The sequence below is a fragment of the Hypanus sabinus genome, chromosome 28, assembly GCF_030144855.1.
Source record: "Hypanus sabinus isolate sHypSab1 chromosome 28, sHypSab1.hap1, whole genome shotgun sequence".
Lineage (NCBI taxonomy): Eukaryota > Metazoa > Chordata > Chondrichthyes > Myliobatiformes > Dasyatidae > Hypanus > Hypanus sabinus.
In genome coordinates, this window is record NC_082733.1 from 24,578,240 (window position 1) to 24,603,723 (window position 25,484).

The 25,484-nt window shown below is 40.9% G+C and overlaps 1 protein-coding gene across 8 annotated transcripts in view; it reads right to left on the minus strand.

Annotated features, from left to right (window-relative positions):
• The window catches only part of atp8b4 (ATPase phospholipid transporting 8B4), a 302,360-nt gene that overhangs the window by 254,235 nt on the left and 22,641 nt on the right, over positions 1-25,484 (minus strand). The window contains exon 3 of one of the 8 annotated variants that reach the window (XM_059952732.1): positions 5,903-5,973. The exons of 5 other annotated variants lie outside the window; for them this stretch is intronic. The gene's annotated coding sequence lies outside the window, so the exon portion shown is untranslated. Of the gene's footprint in view, positions 1-486; positions 1,097-1,589; positions 1,770-5,902; positions 5,974-25,484 lie in introns of those variants that run through there. 2 more of the 8 variants (XM_059952736.1, XM_059952738.1) reach the window with 2 other exon arrangements.

The following is a 25,484-nucleotide window of genomic DNA, read 5'->3' on the forward strand; positions in this document are numbered from 1 at the left end:
AGCATCTGCTGGAAGGATCTCTTGGAAGAATTCCTCAATCACAACCATATTGCTGATGTAGATGTCCTTGACGCCACACTACAGCAAATTATCCAGACTAGTCTCATCAGTAAACTATACTGATGAGAAGCTTAAAAAGGCTACATGCAAAATGTAAAATAACCAGGCCTCAGAAGAAGTTCTAAACATTGGTGGAACAGGAATTTTCAAAGTCTCATTTATTATCTAAGTGTACAACTTTGAAATTCTTCTTCTCTGGAGATTCATGAAACCAAGAAAGATAAAGAACAGCAGCACAATCATCAACCCCCAAATTATTCCTCCCCACACAAAACAAACAAACAAATATGAAACTGGCACATCTGCCCCCAAATGTCCCACCCCTGCACACAAAAAACAAAAAAGTTTGAACGAAAAAGTTTGGGCAATAAACATAACTATAAAAACTATAAGACTGAAAAAAAGTCTGTAGTCTAAGTGCATTACCAAAACACAGAAAACCTGGGTAACGGCAGCAGGCTCTCCCCTCTCAGGTTGTAGCGCAATCCTCCTGAGCAAAAGGCAGGCACCCAGCACTCAACTTCCATATTCGCCTTGTTGTTTCAATCTCCCTCGTTGCTTTGATCAACAAACTAATCAGTGAAATGGAGTCCAACAACAGCTCGTGCCCTGTCCCACAGCCTTCTCGCCACGGAGTTCATGCACGCTGCCTCTGTCTCCTGGAATCCTCGCAGAAACTGCAGAACACTAAAACACTGAAACGATCTCCCAACTTCTGCATTCGCCTCGATATTCCAATCTCACAAAAAGTCACAAATTCATCTCCATGTCTAAGAAGAGACCTCAGGGATATTATAATTTTTAAGGAAACAAGCCTGGTTGCAACAACTGATGTGGGTTCCCAGTCAGAGGGTTCTTCTCAATCCCAGTGGCTAAACAGTTATTCTCTAAATTGCAGTCTGAATTCCATTTATCTACAGCCTGGTGGATATGACCTTTACCACACAACTCCAAGAGAAAATGAGGGAGCAAGATCAACCTCTATATGTGTTCTTTTATGACACAGTAAATCTTCCAATGTCATCACTCTCTAAAAAAATGAGTTCCCAAACTTTTTTTTAATATCAGTAAGCCGGTAGGGGAGCCCTGTGTGAGAGGAAGCCTCTTTCTGTGCTGATTCATGATCAAAATTACTGGGACTACCACAAAGTGAGCCTCAGCACAGACCCCAGTATGGTTAAGCAAGCCTTCTCAATCATTCAAGCACACGGTGTTGGCTCTGTTCTCAATCTTTCTTTCTCCTACGCTACAGTTCACTTCCATCCAGCTTCCTTTTGGAGAGGACTTGAATCACAATACAAATGGGAAGATAATCAACCCACATTACCTCACCCCAGAGCAGGGATCCCCAACCTTTTCTACATTGACCGAGGGGTCCGCAGGCTCCAGGCTAGGAAACCCTGCTAGAGCTGACGTCATTCCAGTCACTGGGCCGCAGTATTCAGTTGATGTTTGCTTAAGCTGAGAGTTTGAGTTTCAAGTCATTGTTGAATTATTCACTAGAAGAATAACCCAAAAAGGGCACTTACACTTAACATCCACAAATCCAAGGTCCCCTACCAGCTGGCGTACAACATTGCCCTTTGACAAAAATGGTCCACAACAGGATTCTAGAAAACATGGACCAATTTTCCATAACCTGAGGACCACCTGGCACCAAAGGCAGACGTCAATGAAGAACTTCTTCGTTGTCTGTGGAGAGGAGTACTTCAAGATTAAGACTTTAAACCTGGCACAAAGTTAATAGTTAATACCTAACAAAGCAGAACACACTCAGTGATTCAGGAGCAGCTTCTTCCCCTCTGCCATATGATTCGTAAATGGACATTGAACCCCTGAACACTACCTCACTTTTTAAAAAATATATATTTCTGTTTTTGCACTTCTTTAAACCCCGCGGGCATGTGTATGTACACATACACAAACGTGCATACACACATATTTACTGTAATAGATTTACTTACATATTTTTCTTTCTATATTATCATATATTACATTGTTCTGCTGCTAAATTAACAAATTTTATGACAAATGCCGGTGATGATAAACCTCAAGACTATGGAAAAGTATCTGCAATAGTATCTAAAATCAGTGGCCACTTTATTAGATTCACCTGTTCATTAATGCAAATATCTAATCAGCCAATCCTGTGACAGTAGCCCAATGCATTAATGCACAGAGACATGGTTCAAGAGGTTACGTTGCTGTTCAGTCCAAACATCAGAATAGGGAAGGAATGTGATCTCAGTGACTCTGACCATGGAATGATTGCGGGTGCCAGAAGGGGTAGCACCTCAGAAACTGCTGGCCTCCTGGGATTTTCATGCATAACAGTCTCCAGAGAGTTCACAGAGAACGGTACGAGAAACAAGAAACATGCAGTGAGCAGCAGTTCTGTGGGCAAGAAAAGCCTTGTTAGTGAGAGGAGACAGAGGAGAATATCCAGACCAGTTAAAGTAGGAAGGCAAGAAGTAACTCAGATATCCCTGCATTCCAACAGTGGTGTGCAGAAGAGCATCTCTGAACAGACATGTTGAACTTTGAAGTGGAAGGGCTACAGTGGCAGAAGACTACAGGCATACATTCTGTGGCACTTTATTAGGTACAGAAGGTACTATAAGGAGGCCTCTGAGTGTATGAAGGATTGTCTAAATTCAACAGCAAGCTGAATGAACCAATGCCAGAGTACACACCCAGAACAACATACCAGCACCAAATCCATATTATTCACAGCTGGTTCCTACAGGCAGGCCAAGGTATTCCCATACCCAACTACACCCTCTAAAAAGGCCTCCTATTCAGAGCCGTCATGGCAAGATATTACTAGCTGAACAAGGAAATGATTCCAAGATGTTCTCAAAGCCTCCCTGGAATGGTCTACCATCTGCAATGACTTGTGGGAAACTCTAGCCCATGACTGTTCAAAATGGAGAAGGAGCATTCAATATTGAGGAAGCACACAAAAGCTCAGTGTAAATGGTGGAAAGAGGTGTTACAATCACAAATGACATATTCGCTCATCACAATACGCCCCGGTCTTCCTCACCGAGTCTGACACTCTCATAATGGCCTCATTAGTGACCTCGGAATCCACAGAACCGGAGTGGAATTGTTTCATCTCAAAGGATTGCTTAAGATGAAGCCAGAATAAAATTGAATTCATACACTAAATATTTGACTCTCCACACAGGCAGCCAACCCACAGAACCACTGCGAAAGAGAGATCACAGAGTCAGGCATTACATTCTGTTCCTTTTGACCCACAGCCAGAAAGACACAAACATCTCCTGATTCGCAAACTTTGTTTGCCAAACAGCAGTTAATCTCCACTAGGCTCCAGGCTGTACCGACGTGCTGCAATTGGACTTGGTGGTCTAAAATTGACACAGATAAGCACACAAGTCAGCTGATGTACCATCAGTATGGCACACAAATCATGGTCCAAAAATTTAAAAAAAAACAGATGTAAGAGTGTCATCCAAGGCCTGGCGACCCTGGAAACAACTTTCCCTCTCTCCATGAATGGCAGTGGTAGATATCCTTCTTCAATAGTTAAACGGGCCAACTTCAGTTTTAACTGTTGTGATAATCTCTTCAAATGGAATTTCTGAAACCCGGCATTAAAATGGACAGCTTCACCTTAACAGACCTCTACAATACTCCAGATGACAGGCAAATCGTTAAAATGCAAATACACTACTGTGGGTTGTACGGTTTTTTAGCAGATGGGAAAAAAATAAAAGCAGTTAATTAGAGAGGGAGAAAGAAATAGGATGTGCAGATGGAACTAGTTGGAAGAAGCTCATGTGAAAAACATTATGGGGCACTTGGACATCTTTTAGTGCTGTATATTCAGCACAATAATAAAGCAACAAGCTTGTAATTTTTTTTAAAACATTGCTCAAGCATCTAAATGAATGGATTTAATATAGAGGGGTTCAGAATTAACCTAAAGTTCAAATCGTAACAAGCTAAATATGCATCATGTTGCCAGGTAGCATAACAGATCAAAGATATTATGATATCCACGCATTAATTATCAGCATACATTTACTTACATAACACATGAGAGGGCTATTTATCGTATTCAGTCTATACTGGCTCCCAGTAAAGCAATCAAATCAGTCTCTTTGCTTCTCCCTGTAGCTATTCAACGCATTCTCTCTCTCCTGCCTAGCACTCCCCTCTCATTTACTCTAAAGGCAAGGCAAAACTTCACCTGCGAACCTGCTGGGGTCATCTATTGTGTTCAGTGCTCCTGATGCGGCCTCCTCCACATTGGTCAGACCCGTTATATGTCGGGGGACCGCTTTGTCAAACACCTCCACACCATCCACCACAGGCGGGACTTCCCGGCGCCTGAACATTTTCATTCCGATTCCCATTTCTGTTCCAACATGTTGGTCCATGGCCTCCTATTGTGCCAAGAGGAGGCCACCCTCAGGGTGGAGGAGAAACACCTTATATTCTGTCTGGGCAGCCTCCAACCTGCTGGCATGAATATCAATTTCTGCTTCCATTAAACATATCCACCCCTCTATTCCACACTTGTACATTTTATTTCTTCTCACCTGCCTATCATTTCCCCCTAGGTCCCCCCCTTCCCTTTTTCCTATGGTCCACTCTCCTCTCGTATCAGATTCCTTCTTCTCTAGCCCTTGACCTTTCCTGCCCACTTAGCTTTACCTATCTCCTTCCAGCTAACCTCCTTTCCCCCCCCCACCTTTTTATTGAGGCATCTTCCCCCTTCCTTCTCAGTCCTGAAGATCGCTGTTGATTTTCCACCACTTGTTCCTCACTATGCCTCTATTTTGTGGGGCATACCTTGACTTCAGTGGGAATCACAAGTGGTAATACACCTAAACCGTTAACAGCCTAGATGTCAACATGCCAGAATCTCAACATTGCCCCACTGGAAGACAAGACTTCAGGTCAGCTAAGCAGAGATGCAAAAAGAAGCAAGTTAAATAAACAAAATATGAACAATCAAGTGACACTGCGAAGTCTGAAGTTCTGGTAACAGATACAGATTCTGAGGGAAATATTACAATAATTATTTCAATAAGCAAACTTACTGAAGCACTTTTAACTCATTAAATGCTCAGAATAATTCAAAATATAAAATATCATTTCCAACATGCTTCCTCCTATCTGGTAATTCAACATAAGGAATATTTTCTTAAAATAGATGCATTAATCATGTTTTTTTCTTCAAGCAGTGCTCATTCGATGTACAATCATTTGTTTTCCTGAAATGAAAATCACAAGATTCTTTCTTCAAGATCATAACATCTGCTAACAGAAAGGGTAGTCAAATGACTTGTATTCTTTCCATAAGGACTCCATTTTTCTTACAGCTCAGCTAGGAAAATTCTTGACTCAAAGCCAAAAGCCACCCCATGGCCCAGGGGTCTCCTCTGGGTGCTCTGAATTCCTTCCACATTCAAAGAAACATGTTGATACGTTATTTGCCGGCTACTGTATATTGCTCATTATATTATTGGCTGGCAGGAGAATCAGGCGTTCGATATAGTTGGCAGGCATTTGAGGTAGGGAAAAATACAGGGAAAATGGAATTGGATTGTTCCAAGAGACAAGTTTTCCACTTTGGCAGGAGAAACCAGGGTAAGACATATCCAGTGAAAGGTAGGCACTGAGGAGTGCAAAGGGATCTGGGAATAATTCCTTCAAAGTGGAATCACAGGGTATTAAAGAGAGCTTTTGGCACATTGGCCTTCATAAATCAAAGTATTGAGTACAGGAGTTGGAATGTTATGTTGAAGTTGTATAAGACTTCAATGAGACCAAATTTGGACTATTGCTTGAAGTTCTGGTCACCTACCTGTAGAAAAGATATCAGGACTTGAGGGCCCAAGATACAGGGACAGTTTGAATAGGCTAGGACTTTTTCCCCTGCAAATGAGGAGAATAAAAGGTTATTAGATAGAAGTATACAACATTATGAGAGGTATATATAGGCTATATGCAAGCAGGCTTTTCCACTGAGGTTGGAAGAGACTAGAGTTATAAATTGTAGATTAAGGGTTAAAAGGGAAATACTTGAGGTGAATTTCTTCAGGCAGAGGGTGGTGTAAGTGTGGAAGGAGCCATTGTCAGAAGTGGCAAATGCAACATTTAAAGTAGGTCCATGGACGGAAGAGCTATGGAGGATATTGGTCTAGTTGTCGGTCAATGGGACTAGGCAAAGTAACAAACGAGAGAAAATCTGTAGAAGCTGGAAATCCAAGCAACACACACAAAATGCCAGAAAAACTCAGCAGCCTAGGCAGCACCTATGGAAAACACTACAGTCGACGTTTCAGGCTGAGTCCCTTCATGAGTCCTGATAACAACAGTTCAGTTCAGAGTAGATAGGATGAAGGACCTGTTTCTGTGCTATTGTGCTCCATGACTCTATAATTGGAAGGAATTTGAGATAGTTGGCAGGCATTTGATTGGGAAAAAAATGGGAAAATGGAATACACTGTGATCCACCATGGACAATAAGCCAAACGCTATTCTTCTATGCAATAAGAATGAATGAGGATGTGAGCATTTGTCAGCATAAACTTTAGGCCAGTCCTTTAGTGCTTATACTCAGTGATTACTGCATTTTGAATGAGATGCAAGTAGCTCTTTGAGAAGCAAAAGAGTTCACCTGATACCCTAGCTAAAGTTGTTGATTTTGGGACCTTACTGGGTATAAACTGCCCTCTTTACTTTTTTTTGCATCATTTAAGAACTCAGTTGCCTTGTACTACCAAGTCACCACATACATGTCTTTCATCAGATCAAGAAATATAAATTGCATTGTGCTTCATTCAAAAATTCTTTATTTCATCATATTGTTTATTTTAGGTACAGTATGAAGTACAGTATGAAGTTGCCCTCACTCTGGCTGATTCAGCAACTTTCTTAACCTTGGTAGAAAAGGCAAATACATTTATTATCCAGGTATATGTCACCGTATACTACCTCAATATTTGTTTCTTGCAGGCATTTTTACAGGAAAACAAAGAAATAAAATTAAATCCATGAAAAACTATACCTATACAAAGACTGACAATCAATGTGCAAAAGAAAACCAACAAAGCAATTAAAAAAAAATACTGAGAACAGGAAGTGCGTTTATAAGTTGTGGAATCAGTTCAGAGTTGAGGTGAGTGCAGTTATCCATGCTGGTTAGGAGCCTGATGGTTGAAGAGTAATAGCTATTCCTCAACCTGGAGCTGTGGGTCCTAAGGCTCCAAAGATCGATGGGTTGGTATAGTAGCAGGAACTTGACCCTTTAACAAGTTTTAAAACAAACGCACAAATATTGCAGCAAATTAAGTACACAAAAAACTGTACAAATAAAACTTTGTGCTAAAGTAGTTTTGAAAAGTTTATAGGCAATTAGTTAAGTTGAAGAGCATTTAAAAATTCAGAACATTAAGTGAACTTTTTCTAAGCATTTTTCTGGAATGCCTTAACATACTTCAGGAGAAAGAAAGGTGACAAGACAGCGGGAAACTGATTATCTTAATGCCAGAATAATCACAATTATAAAAGGAAAGCTTCAGCTCTGGAATAACAAGCAAAACATCAAAAAGGAGAACTTCAAACTAGATGATGATTAAAGTTAAACACACAAATTGCTAGAGGAACATAGCAAGCCAAACAGCAGTTATGGAGGGATTAAACACTCAATACTTCGAGTAGAAAACAAATGAAGGAACTCAGCAGGTCAGGCTTCTATGGAGGACACAAACATTCAACACTTGAGGCCCAGATCTTTCATCAGGTCTCAGTCCGAAGCATCGACTGTTTATTTCCCTTTATAAATGCTGTCAGATTTGCTGAGCTCCTCCAGCATTTTGTCAATATTCCCAGGATCTGCAGAATACCTTGTGAAAATATGTTGATGACTGAAGTTAGATACAGACTACGGCTGGCGGAGCCCCTTGTACGAGGTGTGATTAATAGGTTCGTGGCCTAAGGTAGAAGCAGTCAATTTTAGAAAACCTAGCACATATATTTTTCAACATAGTCCTGTCCTGCATTTACACACTTAGTCCAGCGGTCATGGAGCATACGGATCTTGGACCTCCAGAAAGTGTCCACAGCAGGGGTGATTGATAAGTCCGTGGCCTAAGGTCGAAGGAGATGTCATTAACTTCAATCTTTCTGCATAATCACTCAGAGTTGGCTCGCATGTGCATGTAACGAGAACCGTATAACTCATCGCCGTCTACATTAGGTCACAAACTTATCAGTCACCCCTGCTGTGGACACTTTCTGGAGGTCCAGGATCCGTATGCTCCATGACCGCTGGACTAAGTGTGTAAATGCAGTACGGGACTATGTTGAAAAATAAATGTGCTAGGTTTTCTAAAATTGACTCCTCCTACCCTGGGCCACAGACTTATCAATCACCCCTCGTACCTTCATTTCTGCTTTTGAGGTTCTACTATTGCTTTGAAATCTCGAATGAATTCACTGTGATACCAGACTATGACTCACGATGCCCAAGCAATCCAACAGACACTGAAAGGACCTGATTTTATAGTTCAGGCTCCAGTCAGGTCAGCTTCAGAAAACAAGACACAGGTCCTCAAGCTGGAAACCACCTCAGATTCAGCCAGGACAGCAGTAGCGGGCTCTTTATAGATAACTATGGTAATTAAGTCACCTGAAGTTTCACTGCTTTTGAATGAAGTTTTGGCATTAGCATTTATTCACAGATACAGTTAGTACAACAAATGGTTTCTGTACATTGGCTCAGCTACTTGAGGGAGGGTTTAGCAGGAAATATGTAGACTAGAGTTGAAAGTCGGCCGAAAGGGGCTGATACAACAAATAGGTGTGAAACTAGCTGGATCTATGTAAGAAATTTATGTTACTTTCATCCCCGGTGCTGACTCACGCTCAGCATAATGAAATAGTCTTGGAAGACTTCTGGAACAAGTTGGCTATATGTAACCAAGTGCTGGGGAAAAATATTGTTCATGAAAGCAAGCAGTAATTTGCATTTGGGTGAACTGCAGAGAAGAATATTACGATGTGATTAACAGATGTATGACCAAAAAACATCCATTAATCATCTCTAAGAGTTCTGTACGGGAACCATGCTTCAAAACTTGTAAAGTTACTGCAGCCATACAGTGCTGGGTTAGCTTGGTTAGATTGTGGGCTGCTGCATACCACATTTCATGGGGAGTTGTTAAAATACTCACGTAGTGGCCACTTTTTTTAAGTACACCTGCTTGTTAATGCAAAATATCTCAGCAGCCAATTATGTGGCAGCAACTCAGTGCACAAAAGCATGCACAGATGGTCGAAGGGTTCACTTGTTGCTCAGACCAAACATCAGAATGAGGAAGAAATGTGATTTAAGTGATTTTGACCATGGAATGAATGATTGTTGGTACCAGACCAGATGGGGCGGTTTGAGTATTTCAGAAACCGCTGATCACCTGGGATTAACAAGCACAACAGTCTCTGGAGTTCGCAGAGAATGGTCTGAAAATTTTTTTTAAATGCAGTAAGCAGCTGTTCTGTGGGCGAAATGCCTTTGTTAATGAGAGAGGTCAGAGGAGAATGGCCAGACTGCTTCAAGCCGACAGGAAGGCGACTGTAACTCATGAAACCATGCTTTACGATAGTGGTGTGTAGAAGAACATCTCTGAACGCACAACATGTTGAACTTTGAGGTGGATGGGTTACACCAGCAGAGCACCACAAACATACACTCAAAACCCACTTTATTAGGTACAGGAGGTATCTAATAAGGTACCCAGAGTACAGATACAAGTTCCAGGGCTCAGGTCCGGTTGAGTTTGAGTAGCAGTTTAATTGTGTATGCCTTTGACCTCCACACAAAATTAAAACAAAGAATGCTGGAAATTCTCAGCGGATCAGTCAGCAACTGTGAGAGCATCTGCAGTTTTATGCTTTTGCTCTCCTCTCACTCATCGAAAGGAGCAATACGGAGATCGACGGAGCCGCGTAGTACAATTTCATCTTTGTATTTATCAGAACTATTGGCTAATAACGTCTAAATGTTCACTTAAAAAGGAAGAAGTTCCTTTCTTTATGAAAATCTGAAAATAGAATTGGATAAAGAAGGTAGAACAGTTGAAAAATCAGTCATGCCATTTAACCATAGAAGCAGTGGTTGATTAACATAATTATGAAGAGTTACCTTAAAGATATTGTGAATAATGGAAATGACATTAAATATAAATTGTGCAACCTCTGAAAGTTTTATAAAACCCAGGAAGATTAACAAGCTGATAACACTAGAGGCCAAATAATCTATTATTGACTGAATATTTTTTAAATTGTTTCAAAATCCAACCAATGGACAGAGGGTAAACCCATGCTCTAGTTTTATACTGTGCAATTCTAACATTTGATCTTCTCCTTTATCAGAAAGAGCCTAGCTCTGACAGAAACAGATCGGTCCTGATTATAAGATTAACATCAGCTACTCATGTACAGAACTTCATATTTGAATTTGCAGAAATGAAAGGCACCTACAAAAGGAAGATGGTTAGATGAGAAAGGGGGATGGAGAGGAAGAAGAGGGGAGATGCGTAGATATGGTTAGTAAACAGGAAGACGAGCAATGTATTAATCTTTAGTATAACGGGAAGGAAGTCTTTGCAATTACTGAGATCATGGTGAGATGACGTCTGCAGTACTGTGTATAGTTTTTGTTTCACATGCAGTACTTGCCTTAGCAGTGAGTGCAACTGATCATTACATTAAATCGATTGCTGTTGTGAGATACAATGAAATGTTGAAGAAGGGAGCTCTTTCTTAAGAGAAATGGGAAACAATCTTTTAAAAATCCACATAATTTAAAATACTTAACAGGATAGAAGTCAAATTCTGTTGTCACTTTGGAGATTCTGGGCTAAGAGGTCATGGTCCAGGGATAGAGATAAGATATGGGAAATTGAACAAGAAGAAATTTTTTCAGTGGAAGAGCTGTCAACATTTGGGATTACTTGTCCAAAAGAACTGCAGTTGCTCAGTCATTAGAAATGTCAAAATGAGATCAATTGAATTTTAATTGCAAGTAGAATTAAAAGATTAAAGTCAAACAGAGAATCAACCATAATCTTATTGAGAGTGGAGCATCACGGCCCTTGGTCATTGCTCATCCTGACAAGAATCATCATCAAGGCTGCAATTCAGCTACTCCAACTGTTCGTTGTTACAGAGCTACAGGACTTGTTCCCCTTCCACACCTATCTCAAAACTGGACTCTAGCCTATCAGTAATTCAAGATGATAGAATCCAACCTTCTAAACAACTTCGATCCAGCCCTGTTCCAACAACTTTAACTTTTGACCATGTCTCATTTATACAATAGTCTGGTGACAATTTGCTGGTATGACAAAATTCCTGGTAGTTTTCCATAGATTCTATTGTTCCTTTGTTCTGCTGTGAATGCCTGCAAGAAAATGAATCTCAGCATACAGTGACATACGGATGCTTTGATAATAAATTTACTTTGAAGTTTGAATATCGCTTAGAAATTCTTCGACATGGAAAAAAGATTGTTAATTGTCAGGAGACCAACACAGGTGTTTCCTGGGAGCTGACTGTAACATTACACAAGAGCCACTGCTCTATATACCATCCTTACACACCTGGAGAAGGATGTTTAAGTGAGAACGCTGTTCCTGGATTACAGTTCAGCATTCAACACCATAATTCCATCCAGGCTCAACAGGAAGCTCAGAGACCTAGGCCTTGATCTTATCTTGTGCAGCCGGATCCTGGATTTACTGTCAGATAGCCAGCAGGTGGTAAGAGTGGGCTCCCTCACCTCTGCCCCTCTGACTCTCTACACAGGAGCCCATCGGGGCTGTGTACTAAATCCCCTCCAGTACTCCCTGTATGCCCATGACTGAGTTGGCACCCACAGCTCTAATCTGCTAATTAAACTTGCCGAGGACACTACTGTGATTGGCCTAATCTCAAACAATAATGAGATGGCCTAAAGGGAAGAAGTCATCTCTCTGACCACAGTGGTGTTAAGAAAATAACCTCTCCCTCAATGTCGCAAAAATAAAGGAGCCAGTTGTGGATTATAGAAGAAATGGAGATGGGCTAACCTCTAAATTGAAATCAATGGATCTGGATTGAGAGAGTAAATGGCTTCAAGTTCCTCAGCATCCACATCACCAAGGACCCCATGTGGTCTGTGCACACCAGCTGTGTGGTGAAAAAGGAACAGCACTTCTTTCACCTCGGATGGTTGAGGAAATTTGGTATAGGCCACCAGATCCTAAGAACTTTCTACAGGGGCACAATTGAGAGTATCCTGACTGGCTGCATCACTGCCTGGTATGGGAACTGCACCTCCTTTAATCGCAGGATTCTGCAGAGACTGGTGTGGACAGCCCAGCATATCTGTAGTTGTGAACTTCCCATGATTCAGGACATTTACAAAGACAGGTGTGTAAAAAGGGCCCATAGGATCATTTGGGAACTGAGTCACCCTAACCACAATCTATTCCAGCTGCTACCATCCAGGAAATGGTACTGCAGCATAAAAGCCAGGACCAACAGGCTCCGGGACAGCTTCTTCCACCAGGCCATCAGACTGATTAACTCACACTGATCTGAGTGTACTCTATATTACACTAACTGTTCTATTTATTATAAATCATTATGACTGCACATTGCACATTTAGATGGAGATGAAATGTAAAGGGTTTTACTCCTCATGTATGTGAAGGATGTAAGAAATAAAGTCAATTCAATACATTCAAAAGCTCATGTAGCCAGCAAAGGGACAGGCTGGTGTGTATTTGTTATTTCAATAATATGAGTACATAGAAATTTACAGCAATTACAGGCCCTTCAGCCCCCAGTAAGCTTGTAAATATATGTTGTTGATTAGGCATTCTTGTTTGTCTAAATAATTAATTACAGGTTTAATGTACAAATACATTAATTGCATACGTCATCACGTTACCAGGTGATACCTGTGTGCGTCACTTAAAGTAAACTTGAACTACATCTGTATTTTCGGTCTCACAAGTGTTTCTTGGAAAAAATTTAATGTTCTGAAGTTACAAATCATCAGACTATTCAACACCAGCTCTACCTTGGCATTGTGAGTGGAAGTAAGCACAACTTCAGCTTGCAGAGTTTGGTCTCTAATGTATGGGATTGCAGAGACGGGCTGGGGTAGGATAGGAGACAGGAGGAAACCGGATCATGATTAAAGGCCGTAAGTAGGAAGAAGTGGTGTTGGACATTCAGCCTTTTTTTTTTAACCATTCAACAAAATTACAACTGATTCAATATCTCTCAGTCCACTTTCCTGTCTTTTTCCCCATTATTCTTATTAAATGAAAGTACCTTAGAAGGGTCTCAGCCCGAAATGTTGACTGCTCAGTAGATGCTGCCTGACCTGCTCAGTTCCTTCAGCATTTTGTGTGCGTTCCTCTGGATTTCCAGCATCTGCAGAATCTCGTGTTTACTCTTACCTTTAAATACACCCAAGGTCTCTGTTCCTAAATCTCTAAGAAGGGAGTGCCAAAGAATTGCAACCCTCAGAGAAGAAATTCTTTCATATGTCAGTCTTAATTGACTCCCCCTTATTCTGAGACCATGCTATCTGGTACAGGAATCTTCCAACAAACATACTTACTCCCTGATTGATACACTGGACAAATCTTTTTTTCCAAGTTTTTTTCCTTAGAAATTTTTTTATGATAGACCACTTGAAGCTGAACGTAAATATAATTTCAGACAACATGTACCATGTAGGAACTTGGAGAAACAATAAGTAAACATTTATTTAATACAATGCATTTAATTACATTAATGGTGCTGATGCTTTCAATAGTTCAAATCAGGTGAGCATGTTTTATTGATGATTTTCATTTGTATTCAGAGACTGGGGTTTCTTGCTTAAGTGTTGAACAATAATCAGCCAGCTTTGATGGATTCCAGTTGCCCTGATACCATTTCTCCATGACTGCGATGTCCTGATGAAATCCTTCACCATGTTCATCACTGACAGTATCAAGATATGCAGGAAAGAAATCTAAATGAGAATGCAGGCAATGAATCTTTAGTGACATGTCGCACTTCATGGTTTTGTATGCTTGAAGCATGTTGTCAATCAGCTGTGCAAAATTAGTTGCCAAGAAAATTTTCAACGACAGCCTTAAAAGCCTTCCATGCGATTTTCTCCTGTCCCACTGGAAGTTCTTCTAATTGCCTGTCATTGATGATCTGTTTGATTTGTGGACCAACAAAAATGCCTACCTTAATTATGGCATCAGTGATTCTAACTTGAATTACTAATTGAAATAATGATATAGGCAATTTTATAAAATGGAGTATGATAGGAAAATTTCATGGTGATTTTCATGATCAGCAGCCCAAAATCTATAAGATGCACCCAGAAGTATTCAGAAAGCAGAGTCTTTGTTGTCCAATGTAATTAATGTCCCATTTAACAAAATAAAGCTGCCAAACCATTTCAATCTACTGTCAGAAATTGTGGACAGTTATAGTTTTGGAACCCATAGCTAGAGGTGAGGAAGAATAATTATGGGCTTTCAACTTTAAAGTGTTGTTGGGTCATGTCTTGTCGGATGTTTGTATATGGACCATACTATCACTGAACACGCATCTATGGAAAATCCTTTTCCAAAGGTGAAGGGATCTTGTTCTTACTTATTATTATGATACAGCAGGGAGCTACTTAGTCCTTGAGGTTCACACCATCTTCCAAAAAAGCAAATTTGCTGTTGATACTAAGCTGGGTGGCAGTGTGACATGTGATGAGGATGTCAGAAGAATTCAGGGTAACTTGGATAGGCTGGGTGAGTGGGCAGATACTTGGCAGATGACGTTTAATGTGAATAAGTGTGAGGTTATCTACTTTGGGAGTAAGAACAGGAAGGCAGATTATTATCTGAATGGTGTAGAGTTAGGTAAGGGAGAAATACAAAGAGATCTAGGAGTCCTTGTTCATCAGTCACTGAAGGTGAATGAGCAAGTGCAGCAGGCAGTGAAGAAGGCTAATGGAATGTTGGCCTTTATTACAATGGGAATTAGGTACAAGAGCAAGGAAATCCTCTTGCATTTGTACAGAGCCCTGGTGAGACCACACCTTGAGTACTGTGTACAGTTTTGGTCTCCAGGGTTAAGGAAGGACATCCTGGTTGTAGTGGAAGTGCAGCGTAGATTCACGAGGTTAATTCCTGGGATGTCTGGACTGTCTTACGCAGAGAGGTGAGAGAGACTGGGCTTGTACATGCTGGAATTAAGGAGATTGAGAGGGGATCTGATTGAAACATATAAGATTATTAAGGGATTGGACAAGATAGAGGCAGGAAATATGTTCTAGATGCTAGGAGAGTCCAGTACCAGAGGGCATGGTTTGAGAATAAGGGGTAGGTCATTTAGGTCAGAGTTAAGGAAAAACTTCTTCTCCCAGAGAGTTGTGGGGGTCTGGAACGCACTGCCTCAGAAGGTAGTGGAGGCCAATTCTCTGGATGCTTTCAAGAAGGAGCTAGATAGGTATCTTATGGATAGGGGAATCAAGGGATATGGGGACAAGGCAGGAACTGGATATTGATAGTAGATGATCAGCCATGATCTCAAAATGGCAGTGCAGGCTCAAAGGGCCAAATGGTCTACTTCTGCACCTATTGTCTATTGTCTATAATCCCATTAGCTGCATTTCCCATCTCTGTTCTCCTTTAGCCCTGAAGTTTGCACACTCTCACACAGGTATCAGCTTTCATTTATTTCATTCCTGCAAACAGAAAGCCTAACTCACAGCTGCTGATTAACCTACCAGCTCACATCGGAAGAAATGTGACATCGCATGGAAATGCACATGACCACAGGAAAGAACTCCACATAAATGGCACCCAAAGTCAGGGTTGATTCCAGAATCCCGGAACAGAAATTGGTGCACTACCGTGCATAGAAATTTAGTCTGAACATAAAATATGGACCAATGGCAAGACTGCCTGTCCCATCTCTGACTTATATCTGGGTGGGAAGCTTTGCTATTGTTGCAATAAGCATATTCAATGCAAATGCCAACTCAGAGTAGCGAGATGCATTAGTTGCATGAAACAGATGTACATAGTCTATGTAAGTAATGGGTAAATAGAGTTTAGCAAATTAAAATAAAGCAAACCTCAAAAGGAATGTTTCAGTAATATTGAGTACGAGTAATGTGAACACACTTAATTATACTACCATGAGTGGGGATGAAAAATACAGAAATTTCAAAATTAAATATTGTGACGTTCGTATGAATATTGACACAGATGTAAACATCTCTAACATGGGAAGAGATACACAGGGCCAGGGTTTAGGAAGGTGACATTAGGAAGAAGGACGTTCAAGATAATACTGAGACAAATGGAATATTAAATTTTCCATAACGGACAAAGGTCATGTTTACAAAGCCAATGGCTGAAAGAGCTGAGGAAATCGAAGTCTGGTTTGAGAACTTGTACATAATTCAATTAGGTATCAAACCAAATAATAAAATTTTGACTCAGCTTGCCTTGTACTGACTGAAGAAAAGTTTACGAAGAGCTAGGCAAAATTAAGCAACATGGGGACAATCATGATTGTTTCACAGAGAGTTGGATGATATCCATCACGATTGTTTCACGGAGCTGGACAATATCCATCATGATTGCTCCCAAGCAAGAATTCCCAAACCTTTTCATGCCATGGAGCCTGACTATTAACCAAGGGGTCTATGGACCCCAGGTTGGGACCCCTGTTCCCAACGGAGATTGACTTGTCACTTCTATGCACACTGTAGAAGAAACAACAAAGCAAGATTATGGAACAAATATTGGATTTGCTGAATATAATGGCTGTGTCTGGAGGATTTGTATTGACCAATACAGAAACCTAACCAGCAAATGTAGACTAAAGTCAAAAATGTAGACTAAACCATCATTCCACACACAGATGTGGTTTACACAACCACTCCAATGGGTATCTCTTGAGCAACACACAATATGCTGGAGGAACACAGTGGGTCAGGCAGTATCTGTGGAAGGAAATCGACAGTCGATATATTGGGTCGAGACTTCATCAGGACCAATGTTTGACTACTGAACATAATGTAGGGATAGAAAGTATAAAACATTGGAACAATGAAAAGCAGAAAGATCTACTCACATTGTTAAGAAGACATTAAAGAAAAAAACAGAAATTCAACTGAACTTCATCCTGAAATACTGACCTGCAGTGTTTCTTCTAAGCTACTGGATAATACCACATGTTGTATCAGGATACATTTTTACCGAAGTGCTGTTGTAAGTATTTAAGGTGCATTCAAGTCTTGTTTAGCCTAACTTAAGACTGACTAGAGGAGTAGAGAAGGCAGTCCAAACAGAATATGCACCATGATATCCAGCCATACCCCTCAAAGTCCACACCTACGTCCCCGTTGTGAGAAGTGGAAATGGATACGGGTGACCTACAGGGCCCTGGTGAAGCTGTTTCGGCCAATCCCTTGTACACTGGATATAATGAATTACAGAAACATTGATATACTCCAAGATGAGAGTTCATCAAGGGTCTATGCTCCACTGCGACCCAAGGGCCCAAGAAGAAGAGGACTAAGCCATAAGAAATAGTTTAATCTATATGACAGTGTTTAAGTGTAGAGATATCCCAATAAGTGATAAGAATTTGGGTTATTTAAGAAGCAATAAAGATTTACAGTTCCAATAACAATCTCATGATTATCGGTGGTAAATTGAGAAAAATCCATGGAGACCTTCTTGATCCTAGTGCGCAATGCTTAGTAGCATGGAAACGAAATCTGTGAAATTGAAGTTCATGAACTGAATTCCGAATTTATGAAGAACCAACAATTCATACCTTGGTGAGAATGAAGGCAACAATACTCTGAAGGTGGATGACGTGTCAACAACTCCTTGGGAATCACCAAACTTAACAGAACCATTGCCAATACTACTGTGAAGATCACAGAGAGTAAAATAAAAGTTGGTCTGGTTAAATTTGTAAATACATGAAGACATTTTAAAAATAAGAAATTGAGTGCAGAATTGGAACACAGTGGTGAACAATAATTGTTGCTTTAAGGCCATCACCGCCTCAAGGCTAAGTCAGTGATTAACTGCTTTCTGAGTCGCAACCAAGTGTACCAGAAGTTCAAGGGTAAGTCTGTTAACAGTCCCTGAGTGAGCTGTGTCCCAGGTGTATCAGTCTGTGCACTCTGCTATGAAGTGTGTTGGAGGTCAAAATCCCACTTAGCGTACGCCTGGGTTTTTCTGTCTGCTGGCATGCTATTTCTGTAGAACAGCCAAAAGCATAATTGAGAGTTTTGGCAAAAGTATGATTACACTGCATAGTTGTTTACTTTAGGTGAGATCATGTACAATTTCTTCATCTACATACATTGGCAACACCTACCATCTTTGTTGTCCTCCCTCCTACTTGTGTGTGTGTTGTCAGACAGTTCTTCTGATATCTACAGTACCTCTCGATCAGAATTTTTTTTCTGATTTCTTCAGATACATAAAGTGTAAAAGAGAGGCAAGAGTGAATATTGGATAGCTGGAAAACAATGCTGGAGAGGTAGTAATGGGGGACAACAAAATAGCAGATGAACCGAATAAGTATTTTGCATCAGTTTTCACTACGGAAGACACTAAAAGTAGGGTGGAAGTTTCAGGTTTCAGAGGGCATGAAGTGTGTTAAGTTATCTGGACCAGATAGTGCACACCCCAGGATTCTGAAAGAGGTGTCTGAAGAGATTGTGGAGGCATTAGTAACGATCTTTGAAGAATCACTAGATTCTGGAATGGTTCTGGAAATAGAAAATTGCAAATGTTACTCGACTCAAGAAGGGAGAGAGGCAGAAGAAAGGAAACTACAGGCCAGTTAGTCTGACTTCAGTGGTTGGGAAGATGTTGGAATTGATTATTAAGGATGAGGTCTTAGGGTACATGAGACAAACAATAAAATAGGCCATAGTCAGCATGGTTTCCTCAAGGGAAAAATCTTGCCAGACAAACCTGTTGGAATTCTGTGAAGAAGTAACAAGCAGGATAGAAAAAGGAGAATCAGTTGATGTTGCTAATTGGATTTTCAGAAGGCCTTTGACACGGTGCTGTTTAAGAAGCTATGAGCCCATAGTATTCCACGAAAGATTCCAGCATGGATAAAGCAGTGGCTGGTTGGCAGGAGGAAAAGAGTGGAAATAAAGGGAGACTTTCTGATTGGTTCCACAGGGGTCTGTGTTGGGTCCAATTCTTTTTATGTTATGATGTCACTGATTTGGATGATGGAATTGATGGATTTTGTTGCAAAGTTTGTAGACGGTATGAAGTTAGGTGGAGGGCAGGTAGTTTTGAGGAAGTAGAAAGGCCACAGAAGGACTTTGACAGATTGAGAGAATAGGGAAGGAAATAGCAGATGGAAAAAAATGTCAGGAAGTGTATGGTCATGTCATGTACTTTGGTTGAAGAAATGAAAGGGTTGACCATTTCCTAAATGGAAAGAAAATACATAAAACTGAAGTGCAAAGGGACTCGGAAGCCCTTGTGCAGGATTCCATAAAGGTTAATTTACAGGTTAAGTCTGTGATTAGGAAGGCAAATGCATTGTTAGCAATGATTTCAAGAGGACGAGAATATGAAAGTAAGGATGCAATGTGGAGACTTTATAAAGCACTGGTGAGGCCTCACTTGGAATATTGTGAGCAGTTTTGAGCCCCTTAACTTAGAAAGGATGTGCTGAAACTGGAGAGGATTCTAAGGAGGATCAATAAAATGATTCCAGGATTGAATAGTTTGTCATACGAAGAACGTCTGATGGCTCTGGACCTGTATTCACTAGAATTCAGAAGAATGATGGGGTGAAATCTACTGAATGGTGAAAGACCCTGATAGAGTAGAGGTGGAGAGAATGTTTCCTATGGTGAGAGAGTCTAAGAGCAGGGGACACAGCCTCAGAATAAAGGGTTGTCCTTTCAGAATGGAGATGAAGAGGAATTTCTTTAGCCAGAGGGTGGTGTATCTGTGGAATTCTTTACTACAAGCAGCTGTGGAGGCTAAGTCCTTGTGTACATTTAAGGCAGAAGTTGACAGATTCTTGATTGGTCATGAGGAGAAGGGATACAGGGAGAAGGCAGGAAATTGGGACTGGGAGGAAAATTAGATCAGCAATGAGGAAATGGCAGAGCAGACTCGACGGGCCAAATGGCCTAATTCTGCTCCATGAAAAGTTACCCCATTTATTTTATTTCTTATTTAGAGATACAGAATGGCAAGTCTCTGCAATCAGTACCACCAAATTACACCCAGACCAACTAACCTACTAGCTCGTGTGTCCTTGGAATGTGGGAGGAAACTACTACATCCAGAGGAAAACCGTGTAATCACAGCGAAAACACACAAACTCCTTAGAGACAGCATTAGAACTGGACCCAGGTTGTTCACACTATATTTACAGTTTTGCTGCCACATCACCCCAATGGTCTTAGAATAAAAAGAAACTGGAATCTCTAAACACAATCTCATATTCCATGTCTGCAGTGTTGGTTATGAAATGTTACTGTCAAAATTTAAACAGTATACTCCCATGAACAGAAAAAACCCGGCAACTCACACAGACATAAACCCCCAACACCACACTCACCAACTACAGGCACACTGCAGACAAAACCCATACACGTCTCACAAAATGCAAACTTACACATTATTCCACACACCTATACAAATACAGACTTACAGTCACAAAACCGCACACGCTAACCAAAACGCTGCACCTTACTCTTACAGAAATCCACACAAACCTGAATACATCACAGAGACACAAAGAACTTACTGTTCAAGCAAGCAATCATAGGAAAAATAAATACAACCAATCCTCTACAGACCAATTATTTCCCAAACAAGTTTTATTTATTTAGAGAAATAGCGTGGAACAGGCCCTTCCGGCCCAAAAGAGCCACACCGCCCAGCAACCCACCTTTTAACACAAGTCGATCCACAGGACAATTCACAATGACTTTGGACTGTGGGAGGAAACCCACACAATTCACCGGGCCAGTGGAGTGGGGAAAGAGATACAAACCCTTTGTGGATGGTGCCAAACTCATTGCAGACGGTGCCAAACTCCAGAATGCCCCGACTGTAATAGTATCGTATTAACCCCTACGCCACCATGGCGTACCACTTCCCTCCCCACCCCTGCCCCTGATTCTTAACAGTCTTTTCACGTGAGCAAATTTATGGCAATACTTGAGCTTGGAGAACAGCACGAATTACAGTGATAGTGATTAAGCTGCTGCATACTTTTGTGAGAATTGATTTTATGCTGGGCCCAGAAGTTTGTGCCTGAAAAAGACAGACCCAGTGATACAACCAGTCACTACCACAGAGCTGTTGAAGAGGACCATGATCTACAGTCGCAGAGTCGACCTACAGCACAGAAGTAGGCCCTTTGGCCCATCTAGTCCATGCCAAAACTGCCTAGTCCCATTGCCTGCACCCTGACCTCCATACTCTTCCTCCCTGTCCACTACACCCCCCCAATCTTGGTGTCATCTGCAAATCTGCTGATCAAGTTAACCACTTTATAATTCAGATCACTGATCTAGATGACAAACAATAATGAACTCAGCACTGATCCCTGTGGCATTCCACTAGTCACAGGCCATCTACTACCACTCTCTGGCTTCTTCTGCAAAGCCAATGTCTAATCCAATTTACTACCTCATCTTGAATGCTAAGGGAGTGAACTTTCTTGACCAACTTCCCATGTGGGGCCTTGTCAAATGCCTTGCTGAAGTCCATGTAGATGACATCCATGGCCTTGCCTTCATCAACTTTCCTTGTAACATCCACGAAAAACTCTACAAGATTGGTTAGACATGACCTACCACACATGAAGCCTTGCTGACTATCAGCCATTGTGTATCCACTTATTCATATACCTGATCCCTTAGAATACCTTCCAATAACTTTCCCACAACTGATGTCAGATTCACCGGCCTATAATTTACCTTGCTTATGTTTAGAGGCATTTCTAAACAGCGGAACAGCATTGGCTGCCCTCCAATCTGTTGGAACCTCTCCTATCGCTAATGATGTTTTAAATATCTCTGCTAAGGCTCCAGCAATTTCTGCACTTGCCTCCTGTAGGGTCTGAGAGAACACCTTTTCAGGCCTTGGGGATTTATACACACTAAATTTGTCTCAAGATAGCAAACACCTCCTCCTCTGTAATCTGTACAGGGTCCATGAAGCTAATGCTGCTTTGCCTCACTTCTATAGACTCCGTGTCTGCCTCCCGAGCAAAGATCTCCTCTATCCTTTTTGACTCCATGCATAGATTGCCACTGTGTTGCTCCAGAGGACTAATTTTATCCCTTGCAGTCCTTTTGTTATTAACATATCTGTAGAAGCCTTTAGGATTCTCTTTAATCTTGTTTGCTAGAACCTTCTTTCAGCCCTCATGATTTCCTTAAGTGTTCTTTTGCATTTCTTGTACTTAAGTAGTTCATTTGTTCCTACTTGCCATGCACCTCCTTCATTTTCTTAACCAGGGCCTCAGCATCTCTTGATATCTTGTGTTACTACCACAGGAAACCGCTTGAAGTAATTCGTGTAGATATATTTAAAGGGCGCTGGGCAACCACATCAGGTGAGAAGGCTAAACATGAATGATTTCGCCGACGAAAACTGGTTGTAGCAGGCTTGGACTGGTCATGCTAAAATTGTATATGATTCCAAATCGGGTCTAGCTAATGAATATGTCAATTGGAGGGATTCAACATTAAATACAAACATAATAACTGAATGGAAGACTTGCTTTATATTTTTCTTGCTGCCAAAAATAAATTGATGCAACTGCAGGAACATAGGCAATGTACTTGAGTAGTTGAATTGCCAGAATTTTGAACACCATAGACCAGGCATGGGCAAACTACAGCCCGCGGGCCATATGCGGCCCGTTAAGCTTTTTAATCTGGCCCGCAGAACTTGATGAAATTATATTAATTAATAAATATATAAATTAACGTTTTTTCCCCGCAATTCTGGCGTTTTCCCAATAGATGACGCACTCTATATACATTGACCTTTGTTGAGGTGCAGCGTATTACTCCACATTTGCACTTTACTCTTTGTTTGGCTTGACCTATTTGTGTGAACAGGCGTTCAGCGTCATGAACATCAACAAAGCCAGCCACAGATCCAAGTTAACTGACCAACACCTCAGATCCATCCTGAGAATCGCCACAACAAAACTAAATCCAGACTTTGATGCGCTGGCTAAAAAGGGAGACCAACAACGCTGTTCCCACTGAAATTAAAAATAAGTTTCTTTGTTGTGTTATGTAAAAAATGCATTTGAAAATATTTTTTTTCAATAAGCCTTACATGTTACATGTCATTTCTGTTAAGTGATGGACACGAGTAGTGCGCAGGTGCACATACGTTCTCATAATAAAAAATACGCTCCAGATCAAATAACGCGCTCCGCATACTGGCGCGTTGTCACTGTTCTGTCTTTGTGCTGCTCGTTGTTGAGTTTTGGCACAGGGGACAATTGAATAAGAAGGAGCAGGACAAGCAGACCTGCATCTACTACCGGTTTTGAAATAAAGACAGTCAGGAGGAGAGTGATGATGATAATATCTTGAAGGATAACAGAATTTTCAGTGCTTTAAAATAATAACTGTTACTATTAAAAAAAGCTGTATTTTATTCATTTAATTTTCAGTGTTTTAAAAGTCATTTCAATAAATAGCTAAATACCATGGGACTTCAAAGACAGATATTTTGTTGTAATGCATTTGTTCATTTTCAATTGAAAATAAAGCACATGTTTTCTACATATCCCATGATATTTTATTTTCTCTTATGAGGTGTATTACCAAAACACTCCATCCATCTTCTCCTGGTCCAGCCCCCCTGTCAAATTTTAGAACACTTTGTGGCCCACAGGTCAAAAAGTTTGCCCACCCCTGCCATAGACCAACTGCTTGTAAAAATGGTTTTGCTCGAGATGGATACAAAATGTTTATGGCATAGACAGGCTGGATTAAAGGACTTGGTTATGTGTTGTATGACTCGATTACTCATCGACTTGGGTTACATGACAGAGGGATGATAAATCAGCCATGATAGAATGGCAAAGCAGACTCAAATGGGCCGAATGGCCTAACTGTGCTCCTACTATAAGGAGGCACAGAGGACAGGACAATTGTTTTGGCTCCAATACAAGTGTCCCCCCATTTACAAAGGTAGAGCATTCCTATGAAACCTTTAAGCCGAAACGGCGTAAAGTGAAGAACCATTAATTTATATGGGAAAAATTTTCGTAAAAGCAAAAATCCTCTTTGTAATGTGAAAACAGATTACTAACGTAGGTCTTTTCTAAAAGCGAAGTGGCGTAAAGCAAACATTCGTAAAGCAGGGAGCACCTGTGCATGGAGGTCCAATGACTAAGCATTCAACCACAAGGCAGCAACAGAATTACATTTTACTTCAAGCAGAAATTTCTCATTGTGCCTGCAGTATTGTTAGTGTTGTGTCACCTTTTAGTTATTAGCTCTGGTCAGCCTGTAAAACATATTACTTCACACCAGCAATGGCATAAAATTACTATCCAACACATTCTGAGCACCCAAGTTAAACATGTGTAATCTGTATAACCCAAACAGGCAAGAAGGTTCAAAAAGATGCCAAGTGAAATGACTCCTAATACTCAGTCAATACACAACATGTCGCTGGAGGAACTCAGCAGGCCAGGCAGCTTCAATGCAAAAGCGTACAGTCGATGTTTCGGGCCGAGACCGTCAGCAGGACTGGAGAATCTCCAGGATCAGGTCTTTCTTCAGGATCAGGCGCTGCTGGAGCCAGTGACCCCAAGAGCATGTTCAACCGTCTGCAGGCTTGGCACATTTTGTCATAAAATCTCAGACCAGTTTTGAAAAGGAACCAGACAGACCACCAATCCAGCTGGGACCTTCAGAAATAAAAATGCTGGAAATACCTATCAGGCCAGGCAACACCTGCAGAAGTGGAAAAATAGCTAACCTCAAAGGTCATTCACCTAGTTTCAAAAGGCTGAGTTTTTCCTCTGTCTTGATCGGTGTTTTTTTTAATGCTTAGAAAGTTATTCCAATAATATATTGTTTTTCTTAATCATGCTTCTACTAATACGGTTTTCATGTTTGGAACATGCAGCTTGTGCCAAGGCAGTTAATGACAAAATTACAGTTGTGGTTATTTCTGCCGTCATTCCAGATTGTACCTCTTGTATTGTTACAATGCAGGGTTTTTGAGTAGCAACAGTGATATTGATAGGACTAGAATTGAAGTACTGCTGGAAGAATTGCATAATTGCTTTGATCAAAGCCACATAAGCAGAGGAAGGAT